A 21,273-nucleotide genomic window follows, 5' to 3' on the forward strand; every position below is an offset into this window, starting at 1 on the left:
TGCCCGAATTGGGAATCTGTGTCAAAACTTTGTTAGGAATTATGTGATCCTTACTAGCTGGAAGTAAGGGAGATGGGGCATGAAGTTATTTCTAGGAGTTGGACACATACCAAGTTTAGCTCAGTTCTGGGCATCTTTGAAATACCTATACAAACTTGTTCCTACATAGTAACTTGCATCTTTGAATGAGAATGTGCTTGCTTACAGCAACGTGCTATATGTTCTGAATGCCCGAATTGGGAATCTGTGTCAAAACTTTGTTAGGAATTATGTGATCCTTACTAGCTGGAAGTAAGGGAGATGGGGCATGAAGTTATTTCTAGGAGTTGGACACATACCAAGTTTAGCTCAGTTCTGGGCATCTTTGAAATACCTATACAAACTTGTTCCTACATAGTAACTTGCACCTTTGAATGAGAATGTGCTTGCTTACAACAACGTGCTATATGTTCTGAATGTTCGAATTGGGAATCTGTTTCAAAACATTGTTAGGAATTATGTGATCCTTACTAGCTGGAAGTAAGGGAGATGGGGCATGAAGTTATTTCTAGGAGTTGGACACATACCAAGTTTAGCTCAGTTCTGGGCATCTTTGAAATACCTATACAAACTTGTTCCTACATAGTAACTTGCATCTTTGAATGAGAATGTGCTTGCTTACAGCAACGTGCTATATGTTCTGAATGCCCGAATTGGGAATCTGTGTCAAAACTTTGTTAGGAATTATGTGATCCTTACTAGCTGGAAGTAAGGGAGATGGGGCATGAAGTTATTTCTTGGAGTTGGACACATACCAAGTTTAGCTCAGTTCTGGGCATCTTTGAAATACCTATACAAACTTGTTCCTACATAGTAACTTGCAACTTTGAATGAGAATGTGCTTGCTTACAGCAACGTGCTATATGTTCTGAATGCCCGAATTGGGAATCTGTGTCAAAACTTTGTTAGGAATTATGTGATCCTTACTAGCTGGAAGTAAGGGAGATGGGGCATGAAGTTATTTCTAGGAGTTGGACACATACCAAGTTTAGCTCAGTTCTGGGCATCTTTGAAATACCTATACAAACTTGTTCGTACATAGTAACTCGCAACTTTGAATGAGAATGTGCTTGCTTACAGCAACGTGCTATATGTTCTGAATGCCCGAATTGGGAATCTGTGTAAAAATTTGTTAGGAATTATGTGATCCTTGCTAGCTGGAAGTAAGGGAGATGGGGCATGAAGTTATTTCTAGGAGTTGGACACATACCAAGTTTAGCTCAGTTCTGGGCATCTTTGAAATACCTATACAAACTTGTTCCTACATAGTCACTTGCAACTTTGAATGAGAATGTGCTTGCTTACAGCAACGTGCTATATGTTCTGAATGCCCGAATTGGGAATCTGTGTCAAAACTTTGTTAGGAATTATGTGATCCTTACTAGCTGGAAGTAAGGGAGATGGGGCATGAAGTTATTTCTAGGAGTTGGACACATACCAAGTTTAGCTCAGTTCTGGGCATCTTTGAAATACCTATACAAACTTGTTCCTACATAGTAACTTGCAACTTTGAATGAGAATGTGCTTGCTTGCAGCAACGTGCTATATGTTCTGAATGCCCGAATTGGGAATCTGTGTCAAAACTTTGTTAGGAATTATGTGATCCTTACTAGCTGGAAGTAAGGGAGATGGGGCATGAAGTTATTTCTAGGAGTTGGACACATACCAAGTTTAGCTCAGTTCTGGGCATCTTTGAAATACCTATACAAACTTGTTCCTACATAGTAACTTGCAACTTTGAATGAGAATCTGCTTGCTTACAGCAACGTGCTATATGTTCTGAATGCCCGAATTGGGAATCTGTGTCAAAACTTTGTTAGGAATTATGTGATCCTTACTAGCTGGAAGTAAGGGAGATGGGGCATGAAGTTATTTCTAGGAGTTGGACACATACCAAGTTTAGCTCAGTTCTGGGCATCTTTGAAATACCTATACAAACTTCTTCCTACATAGTAACTTGCATCTTTGAATGAGAATGTGCTTGCTTACAGCAACGTGCTATATGTTCTGAATGCCCGAATTGGCAATCTGTGTCAAAACTTTGTTAGGAATTATGTGATCCTTACTAGCTGGAAGTAAGGGAGATGGGGCATGAAGTTATTTCTAGGAGTTGGACACATACCAAGTTTAGCTCAGTTCTGGGCATCTTTGAAATACCTATACAAACTTGTTCCTACATAGTAACTTGCATCTTTGAATGATAATCTGCTTGCTTACAGCAACGTGCTATATGTTCTGAATGCCCGAATTGGGAATCTGTGTCAAAACTTTGTTAGGAATTATGTGATCCTTACTAGCTGGAAGTAAGGGAGATGGGGCATGAAGTTATTTCTAGGAGTTGGACACATACCAAGTTTAGCTCAGTTCTGGGCATCTTTGAAATACCTATACAAACTTGTTCCTACGTAGTAACTTGCAACTTTGAATGAAAATGTGCTTGCTTACAGCAACGTGCTATATGTTCTGAATGCCCGAATTGGGAATCTGTGTCAAAACTTTGTTAGGAATTATGTGATCCTTACTAGCTGGAAGTAAGGGAGATGGGGCATGATGTTATTTCTAGAGGTTGGACACATACCAAGTTTAGCTCAGTTCTGGGCATCTTTGAAATACCTATACAAACTTGTTCCTACATAGTAACTTGCAACTTTGAATGAGAATCTGCTTGCTTACAGCAACGTGCTATATGTTCTGAATGCCCGAATTGGGAATCTGTGTCAAAACTTTGTTAGGAATTATGTGATCCTTACTAGCTGGAAGTAAGGGAGATGGTGCATGAAGTTATTTCTAGGATTTGGACACATACCAAGTTTAGCTCAGTTCTGGGCATCTTTGAAATACCTATACAAACTTGTTCCTACATAGTAACTTGCATCTTTGAATGTGAATGTGCTTGCTTACAGCAACGTGCTATATGTTCTGAATGCCCGAATTGGCAATCTGTGTCAAAACTTTGTTAGGAGTTATGTGATCCTTACTAGCTGGAAGTAAGGGAGATGGGGCATGAAGTTATTTCTAGGAGTTGGACACATACCAAGTTTAGCTCAGTTCTGGGCATCTTTGAAATACCTATACAAACTTGTTCCTACATAGTAACTTGCATCTTTGAATGAGAATCTGCTTGCTTACAGCAACGTACTATATGTTCTGAATGCCCGAATTGGGAATCTGTGTCAAAACTTTGTTAGGAATTATGTGATCCTTACTAGCTGGAAGTAAGGGAGATGGGGCATGAAGTTATTTCTAGGAGTTGGACACATACCAAGTTTAGCTCAGTTCTGGGCATCTTTGAAATACCTATACAAACTTGTTCCTACGTAGTAACTTGCAACTTTGAATGAGAATGTGCTTGCTTACAGCAACGTGCTATATGTTCTGAATGCCCGAATTGGCAATCTGTGTCAAAACTTTGTTAGGAATTATGTGATCCTTACTAGCTGGAAGTAAGGGAGATGGGGCATGAAGTTATTTCTAGGAGTTGGACACATACCAAGTTTAGCTCAGTTCTGGGCATCTTTGAAATACCTATACAAACTTGTTCCTACATAGTAACTTGCAACTTTGAATGAGAATGTGCTTGCTTACAGCAACGTGCTATATGTTCTGAATGCCCGAATTGGGAATCTGTGTCAAAACTTTGTTAGGAATTATGTGATCCTTACTAGCTGGAAGTAAGGGAGATGGGGCATGAAGTTTTTCTAGGAGTTGGACACATACCAAGTTTAGCTCAGTTCTGGGCATCTTTGAAATACCTATACAAACTTGTTCCTACATAGTAACTTGCAACTTTGAATGAGAATGTGCTTGCTTACAGCAACGTGCTATATGTTCTGAATGCCCGAATTGGGAATCTGTGTCAAAACTTTGTTAGGAATTATGTGATCCTTACTAGCTGGAAGTAAGGGAGATGGGGCATGAAGTTATTTCTAGGAGTTGGACACATACCAAGTTTAGCTCAGTTCTGGGCATCTTTGAAATACCTATACAAACTTGTTCCTACATAGTAACTTGCATCTTTGAATGAGAATGTGCTTGCTTACAGCAACGTGCTATATGTTCTGAATGCCCGAATTGGGAATCTGTGTCAAAACTTTGTTAGGAATTATGTCATCCTTACTAGCTGGAAGTAAGGCAGATGGGGCATGAAGTTATTTCTAGGAGTTGGACACATACCAAGTTTAGCTCAGTTCTGGGCATCTTTGAAATACCTATACAAACTTGTTCCTACATAGTAACTTGCATCATTAATGAGAATGTGCTTGCTTACAGCAACGTGCTATATGTTCTGAATGCCCGAATTGGGAATCTGTGTCAAAACTTTGTTAGGAATTATGTCATCCTTACTAGCTGGAAGTAAGGGAGATGGGGCATGAAGTTATTTCTAGGAGTTGGACACATACCAAGTTTAGCTCAGTTCTGGGCATCTTTGAAATACCTATACAAACTTGTTCCTACATAGTAACTTGCATCTTTGAATGAGAAGGTGCTTGCTTACAGCAACGTGCTATATGTTCTGAATGCCCGAATTGGGAATCTGTGTCAAAACTTTGTTAGGAATTATGTGATCCTTACTAGCTGGAAGTAAGGGAGATGGGGCATGAAGTTATTTCTAGGAGTTGGACACATACCAAGTTTAGCTCAGTTCTGGGCATCTTTGAAATACCTATACAAACTTGTTCCTACATAGTAACTTGCAACTTTGAATGAGAATGTGCTTGCTTACAGCAACGAGCTATATGTTCTGAATGCCCGAATTGGGAATCTGTGTCAAAACTTTGTTAGGAATTATGTGATCCTTACTAGCTGGAAGTAAGGGAGATGGGGCATGAAGTTATTTCTAGGAGTTGGACACATACCAAGTTTAGCTCAGTTCTGGGCATCTTTGAAATACCTATACAAACTTGTTCCTACATAGTAACTTGCATCTTTAATGAGAATCTGCTTGCTTACAGCAACGTGCTATATGTTCTGAATGCCCGAATTGGGAATCTGTGTCAAAACTTTGTTAGGAATTATGTGATCCTTACTAGCTGGAAGTAAGGGAGATGGGGCATGAAGTTATTTCTAGGAATTGGACACATACCAAGTTTAGCTCAGTTCTGGGCATCTTTGAAATACCTATACAAACTTGTTCCTACATAGTAACTTGCAACTTTGAATGAGAATGTGCTTGCTTACAGCAACGAGCTATATGTTCTGAATGCCCGAATTGGGAATCTGTGTCAAAACTTTGTTAGGAATTATGTGATCCTTACTAGCTGGAAGTAAGGGAGATGGGGCATGAAGTTATTTCTAGGAGTTGGACACATACCAAGTTTAGCTCAGTTCTGGGCATCTTTGAAATACCTATACAAACTTGTTCCTACATAGTAACTTGCATCTTTAATGAGAATCTGCTTGCTTACAGCAACGTGCTATATGTTCTGAATGCCCGAATTGGGAATCTGTGTCAAAACTTTGTTAGGAATTATGTGATCCTTACTAGCTGGAAGTAAGGGAGATGGGGCATGAAGTTATTTCTAGGAGTTGGACACATACCAAGTTTAGCTCAGTTCTGGGCATCTTTGAAATACCTATACAAACTTGTTCCTACATAGTAACTTGCATCTTTGAATGAGAAGGTGCTTGCTTACAGCAACGTGCTATATGTTCTGAATGCCCGAATTGGGAATCTGTGTCAAAACTTTGTTAGGAATTATGTGATCCTTACTAGCTGGAAGTAAGGGAGATGGGGCATGAAGTTATTTCTAGGAGTTGGACACATACCAAGTTTAGCTCAATTCTGGGCATCTTTGAAATACCTATACAAACTTGTTCCTACATAGTAACTTGCAACTTTGAATGAGAATGTGCTTGCTTACAGCAACGTGCTATATGTTCTGAATGCCCGAATTCGGAATCTGTGTCAAAACTTTGTTAGGAATTATGTGATCCTTACTAGCTGGAAGTAAGGGAGATGGGGCATGAAGTTATTTCTAGGAGTTGGACACATACCAAGTTTAGCTCAGTTCTGGGCATCTTTGAAATACCTATACAAACTTGTTCCTACATAGTAACTTGCATCTTTGAATGAGAATGTGCTTGCTTACAGCAACGTGCTATATGTTCTGAATGCCCGAATTGGGAATCTGTGTCAAAACTTTGTTAGGAATTATGTCATCCTTACTAGCTGGAAGTAAGGGAGATGGGGCATGAAGTTATTTCTAGGAGTTGGACACATACCAAGTTTAGCTCACTTCTGGGCATCTTTGAAATACCTATACAAACTTGTTCCTACATAGTAACTTGCAACTTTGAATGAGAATGTGCTTGCTTACAGCAACGTGCTATATGTTCTGAATGCCCGAATTGGGAATCTGTGTCAAAACTTTGTTAGGAATTATGTGATCCTTACTAGCTGGAAGTAAGGGAGATGGGGCATGAAGTTATTTCTAGGAGTTGGACACATAACAAGTTTAGCTCAGTTCTGGGCATCTTTGAAATACCTATACAAACTTGTTCCTACATAGTAACTTGCATCTTTGAATGAGAATCTGCTTGCTTACAGCAACGTGCTATATGTTCTGAATGCCCGAATTGGGAATGTGTGTCAAAACTTTGTTAGGAATTATGTGATCCTTACTAGCTGGAAGTAAGGGAGATGGGGCATGAAGTTATTTCTAGGAGTTGGACACATACCAAGTTTAGCTCAGTTCTGGGCATCTTTGAAATACCTATACAAACTTGTTCCTACATAGTAACTTGCAACTTTGAATGAGAATGTGCTTGCTTACAGCAACGTGCTATATGTTCTGAATGCCCGAATTGGGAATCTGTGTCAAAACTTTGTTAGGAATTATGTGATCCTTACTAGCTGGAAGTAAGGGAGATGGGGCATGAAGTTATTTCTAGGAGTTGGACACATACCAAATTTAGCTCAGTTCTGGGCATCTTTGAAATACCTATACAAACTTGTTCCTACATAGTAACTTGCAACTTTGAATGAGAATGTGCTTGCTTGCAGCAACGTGCTATATGTTCTGAATGCCCGAATTGGGAATCTGTGTCAAAACTTTGTTAGGAATTATGTGATCCTTACTAGCTGGAAGTAAGGGAGATGGGGCATGAAGTTATTTCTAGGAGTTGGACACATACCAAGTTTAGCTCAGTTCTGGGCATCTTTGAAATACCTATACACACTTGTTCCTACATAGTAACTTGCAACTTTGAATGAGAATGTGCTTGCTTACAGCAACGAGCTATATGTTCTGAATGCCCGAATTGGCAATCTGTGTCAAAACTTTGTTAGGAATTATGTGATCCTTACTAGCTGGAAGTAAGGGAGATGGGGCATGAAGTTATTTCTAGGAGTTGGACACATACCAAGTTTAGCTCAGTTCTGGGCATCTTTGAAATACCTATACAAACTTGTTCCTACATAGTAACTTGCATCTTTAATGAGAATCTGCTTGCTTACAGCAACGTGCTATATGTTCTGAATGCCCGAATTGGGAATCTGTGTCAAAACTTTGTTAGGAATTATGTGATCCTTACTAGCTGGAAGTAAGGGAGATGGGGCATGAAGTTATTTCAAGGAGTTAGACACATACCAAGTTTAGCTCAGTTCTGGGCATCTTTGAAATACCTATACAAACTTGTTCCTACATAGTAACTTGCAACTTTGAATGCGAATGTGCTTGCTTACAGCAACGTGCTATATGTTCTGAATGCCCGAATTGAGAATCTGTGTCAAAACTTTGTTAGGAATTATGTGATCCTTACTAGCTGACAGCAAGGGAGATGGGGCATGAAGTTATTTCTAGGAGTTGGACACATACCAAGTTTAGCTCAGTTCTGGGCATCTTTGAAATACCTATACAAACTTGTTCCTACGTAGTAACTTGCAACTTTGAATGAAAATGTGCTTGCTTACAGCAACGTGCTATATGTTCTGAATGCCCGAGTTGGCAATCTGTGTCAAAACTTTGTTAGGAATTATGTGATCCTTACTAGCTGGAAGTAAGGGAGATGGGGCATGAAGTTATTTCTAGGAGTTGGACACATACCAAGTTTAGCTCAGTTCTGGGAATCTTTGAAATACCTATACAAACTTGTTCCTACATAGTAACTTGCAACTTTGAATGAGAATGTGCTTGCTTACAGCAACGTGCTATATGTTCTGAATGCCCGAATTGGGAATCTGTGTCAAAACTTTGTTAGGAATTATGTGATCCTTACTAGCTGGAAGTAAGGGAGATGGGGCATGAAGTTATTTCTAGGAGTTGGTCACATACCAAGTTTAGCTCAGTTCTGGGCATCTTTGAAATACCTATACAAACTTGTTCCTACATAGTAACTTGCATCATTAATGAGAATGTGCTTGCTTACAGCAACGTGCTATATGTTCTGAATGCCCGAATTGGGAATCTGTGTCAAAACTTTGTTAGGAATTATGTGATCCTTACTAGCTGGAAGTAAGGGAGATGGGGCATGAAGTTATTTCTAGGAGTTGGACACATACCAAGTTTAGCTCAGTTCTGGGCATCTTTGAAATACCTATACAAACTTGTTCCTACATAGTAACTTGCAACTTTGAATGAGAATGTGCTTGCTTGCAGCAACGTGCTATATGTTCTGAATGCCCGAATTGGGAATCTGTGTCAAAACTTTGTTAGGAATTATGTGATCCTTACTAGCTGGAAGTAAGGGAGATGGGGCATGAAGTTATTTCTAGGAGTTGGACACATACCAAGTTTAGCTCAGTTCTGGGCATCTTTGAAATACCTATACAAACTTGTTCCTACATAGTAACTTGCAACTTTGAATGAGAATCTGCTTGCTTACAGCAACGTGCTATATGTTCTGAATGCCCGAATTGGGAATCTGTGTCAAAACTTTGTTAGGAATTATGTGATCCTTACTAGCTGGAAGTAAGGGAGATGGGGCATGAAGTTATTTCTAGGAGTTGGACACATACCAAGTTTAGCTCAGTTCTGGGCATCTTTGAAATACCTATACAAACTTGTTCCTACATAGTAACTTGCATCTTTGAATGAGAATGTGCTTGCTTACAGCAACGTGCTATATGTTCTGAATGCCCGAATTGGCAATCTGTGTCAAAATTTTGTTAGGAATTATGTGATCCTTACTAGCTGGAAGTAAGGGAGATGGGGCATGAAGTTATTTCTAGGAGTTGGACACATACCAAGTTTAGCTCAGTTCTGGGCATCTTTGAAATACCTATACAAACTTGTTCCTACATAGTAACTTGCATCTTTGAATGATAATCTGCTTGCTTACAGCAACGTGCTATATGTTCTGAATGCCCGAATTGGGAATCTGTGTCAAAACTTTGTTAGGAATTATGTGATCCTTACTAGCTGGAAGTAAGGGAGATGGGGCATGAAGTTATTTCTAGGAGTTGGACACATACCAAGTTTAGCTCATTTCTGGGCATCTTTGAAATACCTATACAAACTTGTTCCTACGTAGTAACTTGCAACTTTGAATGAAAATGTGCTTGCTTACAGCAACGTGCTATATGTTCTGAATGCCCGAATTGGGAATCTGTGTCAAAACTTTGTTAGGAATTATGTGATCCTTACTAGCTGGAAGTAAGGGAGATGGGGCACGATGTTATTTCTAGAGGTTGGACACATACCAAGTTTAGCTCAGTTCTGGGCATCTTTGAAATACCTATACAAACTTGTTCCTACATAGTAACTTGCAACTTTGAATGAGAATCTGCTTGCTTACAGCAACGTGCTATATGTTCTGAATGCCCGAATTGGGAATCTGTGTCAAAACTTTGTTAGGAATTATGTGATCCTTACTAGCTGGAAGTAAGGGAGATGGTGCATGAAGTTATTTCTAGGATTTGGACACATACCAAGTTTAGCTCAGTTCTGGGCATCTTTGAAATACCTATACAAACTTGTTCCTACATAGTAACTTGCATCTTTGAATGTGAATGTGCTTGCTTACAGCAACGTGCTATATGTTCTGAATGCCCGAATTGGCAATCTGTGTCAAAACTTTGTTAGGAGTTATGTGATCCTTACTAGCTGGAAGTAAGGGAGATGGGGCATGAAGTTATTTCTAGGAGTTGGACACATACCAAGTTTAGCTCAGTTCTGGGCATCTTTGAAATACCTATACAAACTTGTTCCTACATAGTAACTTGCATCTTTGAATGAGAATCTGCTTGCTTACAGCAACGTACTATATGTTCTGAATGCCCGAATTGGGAATCTGTGTCAAAACTTTGTTAGGAATTATGTGATCCTTACTAGCTGGAAGTAAGGGAGATGGGGCATGAAGTTATTTCTAGGAATTGGACACATACCAAGTTTAGCTCAGTTCTGGGCATCTTTGAAATACCTATACAAACTTGTTCCTACATAGTAACTTGCAACTTTGAATGAGAATGTGCTTGCTTACAGCAACGAGCTATATGTTCTGAATGCCCGAATTGGGAATCTGTGTCAAAACTTTGTTAGGAATTATGTGATCCTTACTAGCTGGAAGTAAGGGAGATGGGGCATGAAGTTATTTCTAGGAGTTGGACACATACCAAGTTTAGCTCAGTTCTGGGCATCTTTGAAATACCTATACAAACTTGTTCCTACATAGTAACTTGCATCTTTAATGAGAATCTGCTTGCTTACAGCAACGTGCTATATGTTCTGAATGCCCGAATTGGGAATCTGTGTCTAAACTTTGTTAGGAATTATGTGATCCTTACTAGCTGGAAGTAAGGGAGATGGGGCATGAAGTTATTTCTAGGAGTTGGACACATACCAAGTTTAGCTCAGTTCTGGGCATCTTTGAAATACCTATACAAACTTGTTCCTACATAGTAACTTGCATCTTTGAATGAGAAGGTGCTTGCTTACAGCAACGTGCTATATGTTCTGAATGCCCGAATTGGGAATCTGTGTCAAAACTTTGTTAGGAATTATGTGATCCTTACTAGCTGGAAGTAAGGGAGATGGGGCATGAAGTTATTTCTAGGAGTTGGACACATACCAAGTTTAGCTCAATTCTGGGCATCTTTGAAATACCTATACAAACTTGTTCCTACATAGTAACTTGCAACTTTGAATGAGAATGTGCTTGCTTACAGCAACGTGCTATATGTTCTGAATGCCCGAATTCGGAATCTGTGTCAAAACTTTGTTAGGAATTATGTCATCCTTACTAGCTGGAAGTAAGGGAGATGGGGCATGAAGTTATTTCTAGGAGTTGGACACATACCAAGTTTAGCTCAGTTCTGGGCATCTTTGAAATACCTATACAAACTTGTTCCTACATAGTAACTTGCATCTTTGAATGAGAATGTGCTTGCTTACAGCAACGTGCTATATGTTCTGAATGCCCGAATTGGGAATCTGTGTCAAAACTTTGTTAGGAATTATGTCATCCTTACTAGCTGGAAGTAAGGGAGATGGGGCATGAAGTTATTTCTAGGAGTTGGACACATACCAAGTTTAGCTCAGTTCTGGGCATCTTTGAAATACCTATACAAACTTGTTCCTACATAGTAACTTGCAACTTTGAATGAGAATGTGCTTGCTTACAGCAACGTGCTATATGTTCTGAATGCCCGAATTGGGAATCTGTGTCAAAACTTTGTTAGGAATTATGTGATCCTTACTAGCTGGAAGTAAGGGAGATGGGGCATGAAGTTATTTCTAGGAGTTGGACACATACCAAGTTTAGCTCAGTTCTGGGCATCTTTGAAATACCTATACAAACTTGTTCCTACATAGTAACTTGCAACTTTGAATGAGAATGTGCTTGCTTACAGCAACGTGCTATATGTTCTGAATGCCCGAATTGGGAATCTGTGTCAAAACTTTGTTAGGAATTATGTGATCCTTACTAGCTGGAAGTAAGGGAGATGGGGCATGAAGTTATTTCTAGGAGTTGGACACATACCAAATTTAGCTCAGTTCTGGGCATCTTTGAAATACCTATACAAACTTGTTCCTACATAGTAACTTGCAACTTTGAATGAGAATGTGCTTGCTTGCAGCAACGTGCTATATGTTCTGAATGCCCGAATTGGGAATCTGTGTCAAAACTTTGTTAGGAATTATGTGATCCTTACTAGCTGGAAGTAAGGGAGATGGGGCATGAAGTTATTTCTAGGAGTTGGACACATACCAAGTTTAGCTCAGTTCTGGGCATCTTTGAAATACCTATACACACTTGTTCCTACATAGTAACTTGCAACTTTGAATGAGAATGTGCTTGCTTACAGCAACGAGCTATATGTTCTGAATGCCCGAATTGGGAATCTGTGTCAAAACTTTGTTAGGAATTATGTGATCCTTACTAGCTGGAAGTAAGGGAGATGGGGCATGAAGTTATTTCTAGGAGTTGGACACATACCAAGTTTAGCTCAGTTCTGGGCATCTTTGAAATACCTATACAAACTTGTTCCTACATAGTAACTTGCATCTTTAATGAGAATCTGCTTGCTTACAGCAACGTGCTATATGTTCTGAATGCCCGAATTGGGAATCTGTGTCAAAACTTTGTTAGGAATTATGTGATCCTTACTAGCTGGAAGTAAGGGAGATGGGGCATGAAGTTATTTCTAGGAGTTAGACACATACCAAGTTTAGCTCAGTTCTGGGCATCTTTGAAATACCTATACAAACTTGTTCCTACATAGTAACTTGCAACTTTGAATGCGAATGTGCTTGCTTACAGCAACGTGCTATATGTTCTGAATGCCCGAATTGAGAATCTGTGTCAAAACTTTGTTAGGAATTATGTGATCCTTACTACCTGGAAGCAAGGGAGATGGGGCATGAAGTTATTTCTAGGAGTTGGACACATACCAAGTTTAGCTCAGTTCTGGGCATCTTTGAAATACCTATACAAACTTGTTCCTACGTAGTAACTTGCAACTTTGAATGAAAATGTGCTTGCTTACAGCAACGTGCTATATGTTCTGAATGCCCGAGTTGGCAATCTGTGTCAAAACTTTGTTAGGAATTATGTGATCCTTACTAGCTGGAAGTAAGGGAGATGGGGCATGAAGTTATTTCTAGGAGTTGGACACATACCAAGTTTAGCTCAGTTCTGGGCATCTTTGAAATACCTATACAAACTTGTTCCTACATAGTAACTTGCAACTTTGAATGAGAATGTGCTTGCTTACAGCAACGTGCTATATGTTCTGAATGCCCGAATTGGGAATCTGTGTCAAAACTTTGTTAGGAATTATGTGATCCTTACTAGCTGGAAGTAAGGGAGATGGGGCATGAAGTTATTTCTAGGAGTTGGTCACATACCAAGTTTAGCTCAGTTCTGGGCATCTTTGAAATACCTATACAAACTTGTTCCTACATAGTAACTTGCATCATTAATGAGAATGTGCTTGCTTACAGCAACGTGCTATATGTTCTGAATGCCCGAATTGGGAATCTGTGTCAAAACTTTGTTAGGAATTATGTGATCCTTACTAGCTGGAAGTAAGGGAGATGGGGCATGAAGTTATTTCTAGGAGTTGGACACATACCAAGTTTAGCTCAGTTCTGGGCATCTTTGAAATACCTATACAAACTTGTTCCTACATAGTAACTTGCAACTTTGAATGAGAATGTGCTTGCTTGCAGCAACGTGCTATATGTTCTGAATGCCCGAATTGGGAATCTGTGTCAAAACTTTGTTAGGAATTATGTGATCCTTACTAGCTGGAAGTAAGGGAGATGGGGCATGAAGTTATTTCTAGGAGTTGGACACATACCAAGTTTAGCTCAGTTCTGGGCATCTTTGAAATACCTATACAAACTTGTTCCTACATAGTAACTTGCAACTTTGAATGAGAATCTGCTTGCTTACAGCAACGTGCTATATGTTCTGAATGCCCGAATTGGGAATCTGTGTCAAAACTTTGTTAGGAATTATGTGATCCTTACTAGCTGGAAGTAAGGGAGATGGGGCATGAAGTTATTTCTAGGAGTTGGACACATACCAAGTTTAGCTCAGTTCTGGGCATCTTTGAAATACCTATACAAACTTGTTCCTACATAGTAACTTGCATCTTTGAATGAGAATGTTCTTGCTTACAGCAACGTGCTATATGTTCTGAATGCCCGAATTGGCAATCTGTGTCAAAACTTTGTTAGGAATTATGTGATCCTTACTAGCTGGAAGTAAGGGAGATGGGGCATGAAGTTATTTCTAGGAGTTGGACACATACCAAGTTTAGCTCAGTTCTGGGCATCTTTGAAATACCTATACAAACTTGTTCCTACATAGTAACTTGCATCTTTGAATGATAATCTGCTTGCTTACAGCAACGTGCTATATGTTCTGAATGCCCGAATTGGGAATCTGTGTCAAAACTTTGTTAGGAATTATGTGATCCTTACTAGCTGGAAGTAAGGGAGATGGGGCATGAAGTTATTTCTAGGAGTTGGACACATACCAAGTTTAGCTCAGTTCTGGGCATCTTTGAAATACCTATACAAACTTGTTCCTACGTAGTAACTTGCAACTTTGAATGAAAATGTGCTTGCTTACAGCAACGTGCTATATGTTCTGAATGCCCGAATTGGGAATCTGTGTCAAAACTTTGTTAGGAATTATGTGATCCTTACTAGCTGGAAGTAAGGGAGATGGGGCATGATGTTATTTCTAGAGGTTGGACACATACCAAGTTTAGCTCAGTTCTGGGCATCTTTGAAATACCTATACAAACTTGTTCCTACATAGTAACTTGCAACTTTGAATGAGAATCTGCTTGCTTACAGCAACGTGCTATATGTTCTGAATGCCCGAATTGGGAATCTGTGTCAAAACTTTGTTAGGAATTATGTGATCCTTACTAGCTGGAAGTAAGGGAGATGGTGCATGAAGTTATTTCTAGAATTTGGACACATACCAAGTTTAGCTCAGTTCTGGGCATCTTTGAAATACCTATACAAACTTGTTCCTACATAGTAACTTGCATCTTTGAATGTGAATGTGCTTGCTTACAGCAACGTGCTATATGTTCTGAATGCCCGAATTGGCAATCTGTGTCAAAACTTTGTTAGGAGTTATGTGATCCTTACTAGCTGGAAGTAAGGGAGATGGGGCATGAAGTTATTTCTAGGAGTTGGACACATACCAAGTTTAGCTCAGTTCTGGGCATCTTTGAAATACCTATACAAACTTGTTCCTACATAGTAACTTGCAACTTTGAATGAGAATGTGCTTGCTTACAGCAACGTGCTATATGTTCTGAATGCCCGAATTGGGAATCTGTGTCAAAACTTTGTTAGGAATTATGTCATCCTTACTAGCTGGAAGTAAGGGAGATGGGGCATGAAGTTATTTCTAGGAGTTGGACACATACCAAGTTTAGCTCAGTTCTGGGCATCTTTGAAATACCTATACAAACTTGTTCCTACATAGTAACTTGCATCTTTGAATGAGAATCTGCTTGCTTACAGCAACGTGCTATATGTTCTGAATGCCCGAATTGGGAATCTGTGTCAAAACTTTGTTAGGAATTATGTGATCCTTACTAGCTGGAAGTAAGGGAGATGGGGCATGAAGTTATTTCTAGGAGTTGGACACATACCAAGTTTAGCTCAGTTCTGGGCATCTTTGAAATACCTATACAAACTTGTTCCTACATAGTAACTTGCAACTTTGAATGAGAATGTGCTTGCTTGCAGCAACGTGCTATATGTTCTGAATGCCCGAATTGGGAATCTGTGTCAAAACTTTGTTAGGAATTATGTGATCCTTACTAGCTGGAAGTAAGGGAGATGGGGCATGAAGTTATTTCTAGGAATTGGACACATACCAAGTTTAGCTCAGTTCTGGGCATCTTTGAAATACCTATACAAACTTGTTCCTACATAGTAACTTGCAACTTTGAATGAGAATGTGCTTGCTTACAGCAACGAGCTATATGTTCTGAATGCCCGAATTGGGAATCTGTGTCAAAACTTTGTTAGGAATTATGTGATCCTTACTAGCTGGAAGTAAGGGAGATGGGGCATGAAGTTATTTCTAGGAGTTGGACACATACAAAGTTTAGCTCAGTTCTGGGCATCTTTGAAATACCTATACAAACTTGTTCCTACATAGTAACTTGCATCTTTAATGAGAATCTGCTTGCTTACAGCAACGTGCTATATGTTCTGAATGCCCGAATTGGGAATCTGTGTCAAAACTTTGTTAGGAATTATGTGATCCTTACTAGCTGGAAGTAAGGGAGATGGGGCATGAAGTTATTTCTAGGAGTTGGACACATAACAAGTTTAGCTCAGTTCTGGGCATCTTTGAAATACCTATACAAACTTGTTCCTACATAGTAACTTGCATCTTTGAATGAGAAGGTGCTTGCTTACAGCAACGTGCTATATGTTCTGAATGCCCGAATTGGGAATCTGTGTCAAAACTTTGTTAGGAATTATGTGATCCTTACTAGCTGGAAGTAAGGGAGATGGGGCATGAAGTTATTTCTAGGAGTTGGACACATACCAAGTTTAGCTCAATTCTGGGCATCTTTGAAATACCTATACAAACTTGTTCCTACATAGTAACTTGCAACTTTGAATGAGAATGTGCTTGCTTACAGCAACGTGCTATATGTTCTGAATGCCCGAATTCGGAATCTGTGTCAAAACTTTGTTAGGAATTATGTGATCCTTACTAGCTGGTAGTAAGGGAGATGGGGCATGAAGTTATTTCTAGGAGTTGGACACATACCAAGTTTAGCTCAGTTCTGGGCATCTTTGAAATACCTATACAAACTTGTTCCTACATAGTAACTTGCATCTTTGAATGAGAATGTGCTTGCTTACAGCAACGTGCTATATGTTCTGAATGCCCGAATTGGGAATCTGTGTCAAAACTTTGTTAGGAATTATGTGATCCTTACTAGCTGGAAGTAAGGGAGATGGTGCATGAAGTTATTTCTAGGATTTGGACACATACCAAGTTTAGCTCAGTTCTGGGCATCTTTGAAATACCTATACAAACTTGTTCCTACATAGTAACTTGCATCTTTGAATGTGAATGTGCTTGCTTACAGCAACGTGCTATATGTTCTGAATGCCCGAATTGGCAATCTGTGTCAAAACTTTGTTAGGAATTATGTGATCCTTACTAGCTGGAAGTAAGGGAGATGGGGCATGAAGTTATTTCTAGGAGTTGGACACATACCAAGTTTAGCTCAGTTCTGGGCATCTTTGAAATACCTATACAAACTTGTTCCTACATAGTAACTTGCATCTTTGAATGAGAATCTGCTTGCTTACAGCAACGTACTATATGTTCTGAATGCCCGAATTGGGAATCTGTGTCAAAACTTTGTTAGGAATTATGTGATCCTTACTAGCTGGAAGTAAGGGAGATGGGGCATGAAGTTATTTCTAGGAGTTGGACACATACCAAGTTTAGCTCAGTTCTGGGCATCTTTGAAATACCTATACAAACTTGTTCCTACGTAGTAACTTGCAACTTTGAATGAAAATGTGCTTGCTTACAGCAACGTGCTATATGTTCTGAATGCCCGAATTGGCAATCTGTGTCAAAACTTTGTTAGGAATTATGTGATCCTTACTAGCTGGAAGTAAGGGAGATGGGGCATGAAGTTATTTCTAGGAGTTGGACACATACCAAGTTTAGCTCAGTTCTGGGCATCTTTGAAATACCTATACAAACTTGTTCCTACATAGTAACTTGCATCTTTGAATGAGAATCTGCTTGCTTACAGCAACGTGCTATATGTTCTGAATGCCCGAATTGGGAATCTGTGTCAAAACTTTGTTAGGAATTATGTGATCCTTACTAGCTGGAAGTAAGGGAGATGGGGCATGAAGTTATTTCTAGGAGTTGGACACATACCAAGTTTAGCTCAGTTCTGGGCATCTTTGAAATACCTATACAAACTTGTTCCTACATAGTAACTTGCAACTTTGAATGAGAATGTGCTTGCTTACAGCAACGTGCTATATGTTCTGAATGCCCGAATTGGGAATCTGTGTCAAAACTTTGTTAGGAATTATGTGATCCTTACTAGCTGGAAGTAAGGGAGATGGGGCATGAAGTTATTTCTAGGAGTTGGACACATACCAAGTTTAGCTCAGTTCTGGGCATCTTTGAAATACCTATACAAACTTGTTCCTACATAGTAACTTGCATCTTTGAATGAGAATGTGCTTGCTTACAGCAACGTGCTATATGTTCTGAATGCCCGAATTGGGAATCTGTGTCAAAACTTTGTTAGGAATTATGTCATCCTTACTAGCTGGAAGTAAGGGAGATGGGGCATGAAGTTATTTCTAGGAGTTGGACACATACCAAGTTTAGCTCAGTTCTGGGCATCTTTGAAATACCTATACAAACTTGTTCCTACATAGTAACTTGCAACTTTGAATGAGAATGTGCTTGCTTACAGCAACGTGCTATATGTTCTGAATGCCCGAATTGGGAATCTGTGTCAAAACTTTGTTAGGAATTATGTGATCCTTACTAGCTGGAAGTAAGGGAGATTGGGCATGAAGTTATTTCTAGGAGTTGGACACATAACAAGTTTAGCTCAGTTCTGGGCATCTTTGAAATACCTATACAAACTTGTTTCTACATAGTAACTTGCATCTTTGAATGAGAATCTGCTTGCTTACAGCAACGTGCTATATGTTCTGAATGCCCGAATTGGGAATCTGTGTCAAAACTTTGTTAGGAATTATGTGATCCTTACTAGCTGGAAGTAAGGGAGATGGGGCATGAAGTTATTTCTAGGAGTTGGACACATACCAAGTTTAGCTCAGTTCTGGGCATCTTTGAAATACCTATACAAACTTGTTCCTACATAGTAACTTGCAACTTTGAATGAGAATGTGCTTGCTTACAGCAACGTGCTATATGTTCTGAATGCCCGAATTGGGAATCTGTGTCAAAACTTTGTTAGGAATTATGTGATCCTTACTAGCTGGAAGTAAGGGAGATGGGGCATGAAGTTATTTCTAGGAGTTGGACACATACCAAATTTAGCTCAGTTCTGGGCATCTTTGAAATACCTATACAAACTTGTTCCTACATAGTAACTTGCAACTTTGAATGAGAATGTGCTTGCTTGCAGCAACGTGCTATATGTTCTGAATGCCCGAATTGGGAATCTGTGTCAAAACTTTGTTAGGAATTATGTGATCCTTACTAGCTGGAAGTAAGGGAGATGGGGCATGAAGTTATTTCTAGGAGTTGGACACATACCAAGTTTAGCTCAGTTCTGGGCATCTTTGAAATACCTATACACACTTGTTCCTACATAGTAACTTGCAACTTTGAATGAGAATGTGCTTGCTTACAGCAACGAGCTATATGTTCTGAATGCCCGAATTGGGAATCTGTGTCAAAACTTTGTTAGGAATTATGTGATCCTTACTAGCTGGAAGTAAGGGAGATGGGGCATGAAGTTATTTCTAGGAGTTGGACACATACCAAGTTTAGCTCAGTTCTGGGCATCTTTGAAATACCTATACAAACTTGTTCCTACATAGTAACTTGCATCTTTAATGAGAATCTGCTTGCTTACAGCAACGTGCTATATGTTCTGAATGCCCGAATTGGGAATCTGTGTCAAAACTTTGTTAGGAATTATGTGATCCTTACTAGCTGGAAGTAAGGGAGATGGGGCATGAAGTTATTTCTAGGAGTTGGACACATACCAAGTTTAGCTCAGTTCTGGGCATCTTTGAAATACCTATACAAACTTGTTCCTACATAGTAACTTGCATCTTTGAATGAGAATGTGCTTGCTTACAGCAACGTGCTATATGTTCTGAATGCCCGAATTGGGAATCTGTGTCAAAACTTTGTTAGGAATTATGTGATCCTTACTAGCTGGAAGTAAGGGAGATGGGGCATGAAGTTATTTCTAGGAGTTGGACACATACCAAGTTTAGCTCAGTTCTGGGCATCTTTGAAATACCTATACAAACTTGTTCCTACATAGTAACTTGCAACTTTGAATGAGAATGTGCTTGCTTACAGCAACGTGCTATATGTTCTGAATGCCCGAATTGGGAATCTGTGTCAAAACTTTGTTAGGAATTATGTGATCCTTACTAGCTGGAAGTAAGGGAGATGGGGCATGAAGTTATTTCTAGGAGTTGGACACATAACAAGTTTAGCTCAGTTCTGGGCATCTTTGAAATACCTATACAAACTTGTTCCTACATAGTAACTTGCATCTTTGAATGAGAATCTGCTTGCTTACAGCAACGTGCTATATGTTCTGAATGCCCGAATTGGGAATCTGTGTCAAAACTTTGTTAGGAATTATGTGATCCTTACTAGCTGGAAGTAAGGGAGATGGGGCATGAAGTTATTTCTAGGAGTTGGACACATACCAAGTTTAGCTCAGTTCTGGGCATCTTTGAAATACCTATACAAACTTGTTCCTACATAGTAACTTGCAACTTTGAATGAGAATGTGCTTGCTTACAGCAACGTGCTATATGTTCTGAATGCCCGAATTGGCAATCTGTGTCAAAACTTTGTTAGGAATTATGTGATCCTTACTAGCTGGAAGTAAGGGAGATGGGGCATGAAGTTATTTCTAGGAGTTGGACACATACCAAGTTTAGCTCAGTTCTGGGCATCTTTGAAATACCTATACAAACTTGTTCCTACATAGTAACTTGCATCTTTAATGAGAATCTGCTTGCTTACAGCAACGTGCTATATGTTCTGAATGCCCGAATTGGGAATCTGTGTCAAAACTTTGTTAGGAATTATGTGATCCTTACTAGCTGGAAGTAAGGGAGATGGGGCATGAAGTTATTTCTAGGAGTTAGACACATACCAAGTTTAGCTCAGTTCTGGGCATCTTTGAAATACCTATACAAACTTGTTCCTACATAGTAACTTGCAACTTTGAATGCGAATGTGCTTGCTTACAGCAACGTGCTATATGTTCTGAATGCCCGAATTGAGAATCTGTGTCAAAACTTTGTTAGGAATTATGTGATCCTTACTAGCTGGAAGCAAGGGAGATGGGGCATGAAGTTATTTCTAGGAGTTGGACACATACCAAGTTTAGCTCAGTTCTGGGCATCTTTGAAATACCTATACAAACTTGTTCCTACGTAGTAACTTGCAACTTTGAATGAAAATGTGCTTGCTTACAGCAACGTGCTATATGTTCTGAATGCCCGAATTGGCAATCTGTGTCAAAACTTTGTTAGGAATTATGTGATCCTTACTAGCTGGAAGTAAGGGAGATGGGGCATG

Source organism: Diceros bicornis, chromosome 21 (genome assembly GCF_020826845.1).
Source record: "Diceros bicornis minor isolate mBicDic1 chromosome 21, mDicBic1.mat.cur, whole genome shotgun sequence".
In the NCBI taxonomy this organism is placed as follows: domain Eukaryota; kingdom Metazoa; phylum Chordata; class Mammalia; order Perissodactyla; family Rhinocerotidae; genus Diceros; species Diceros bicornis.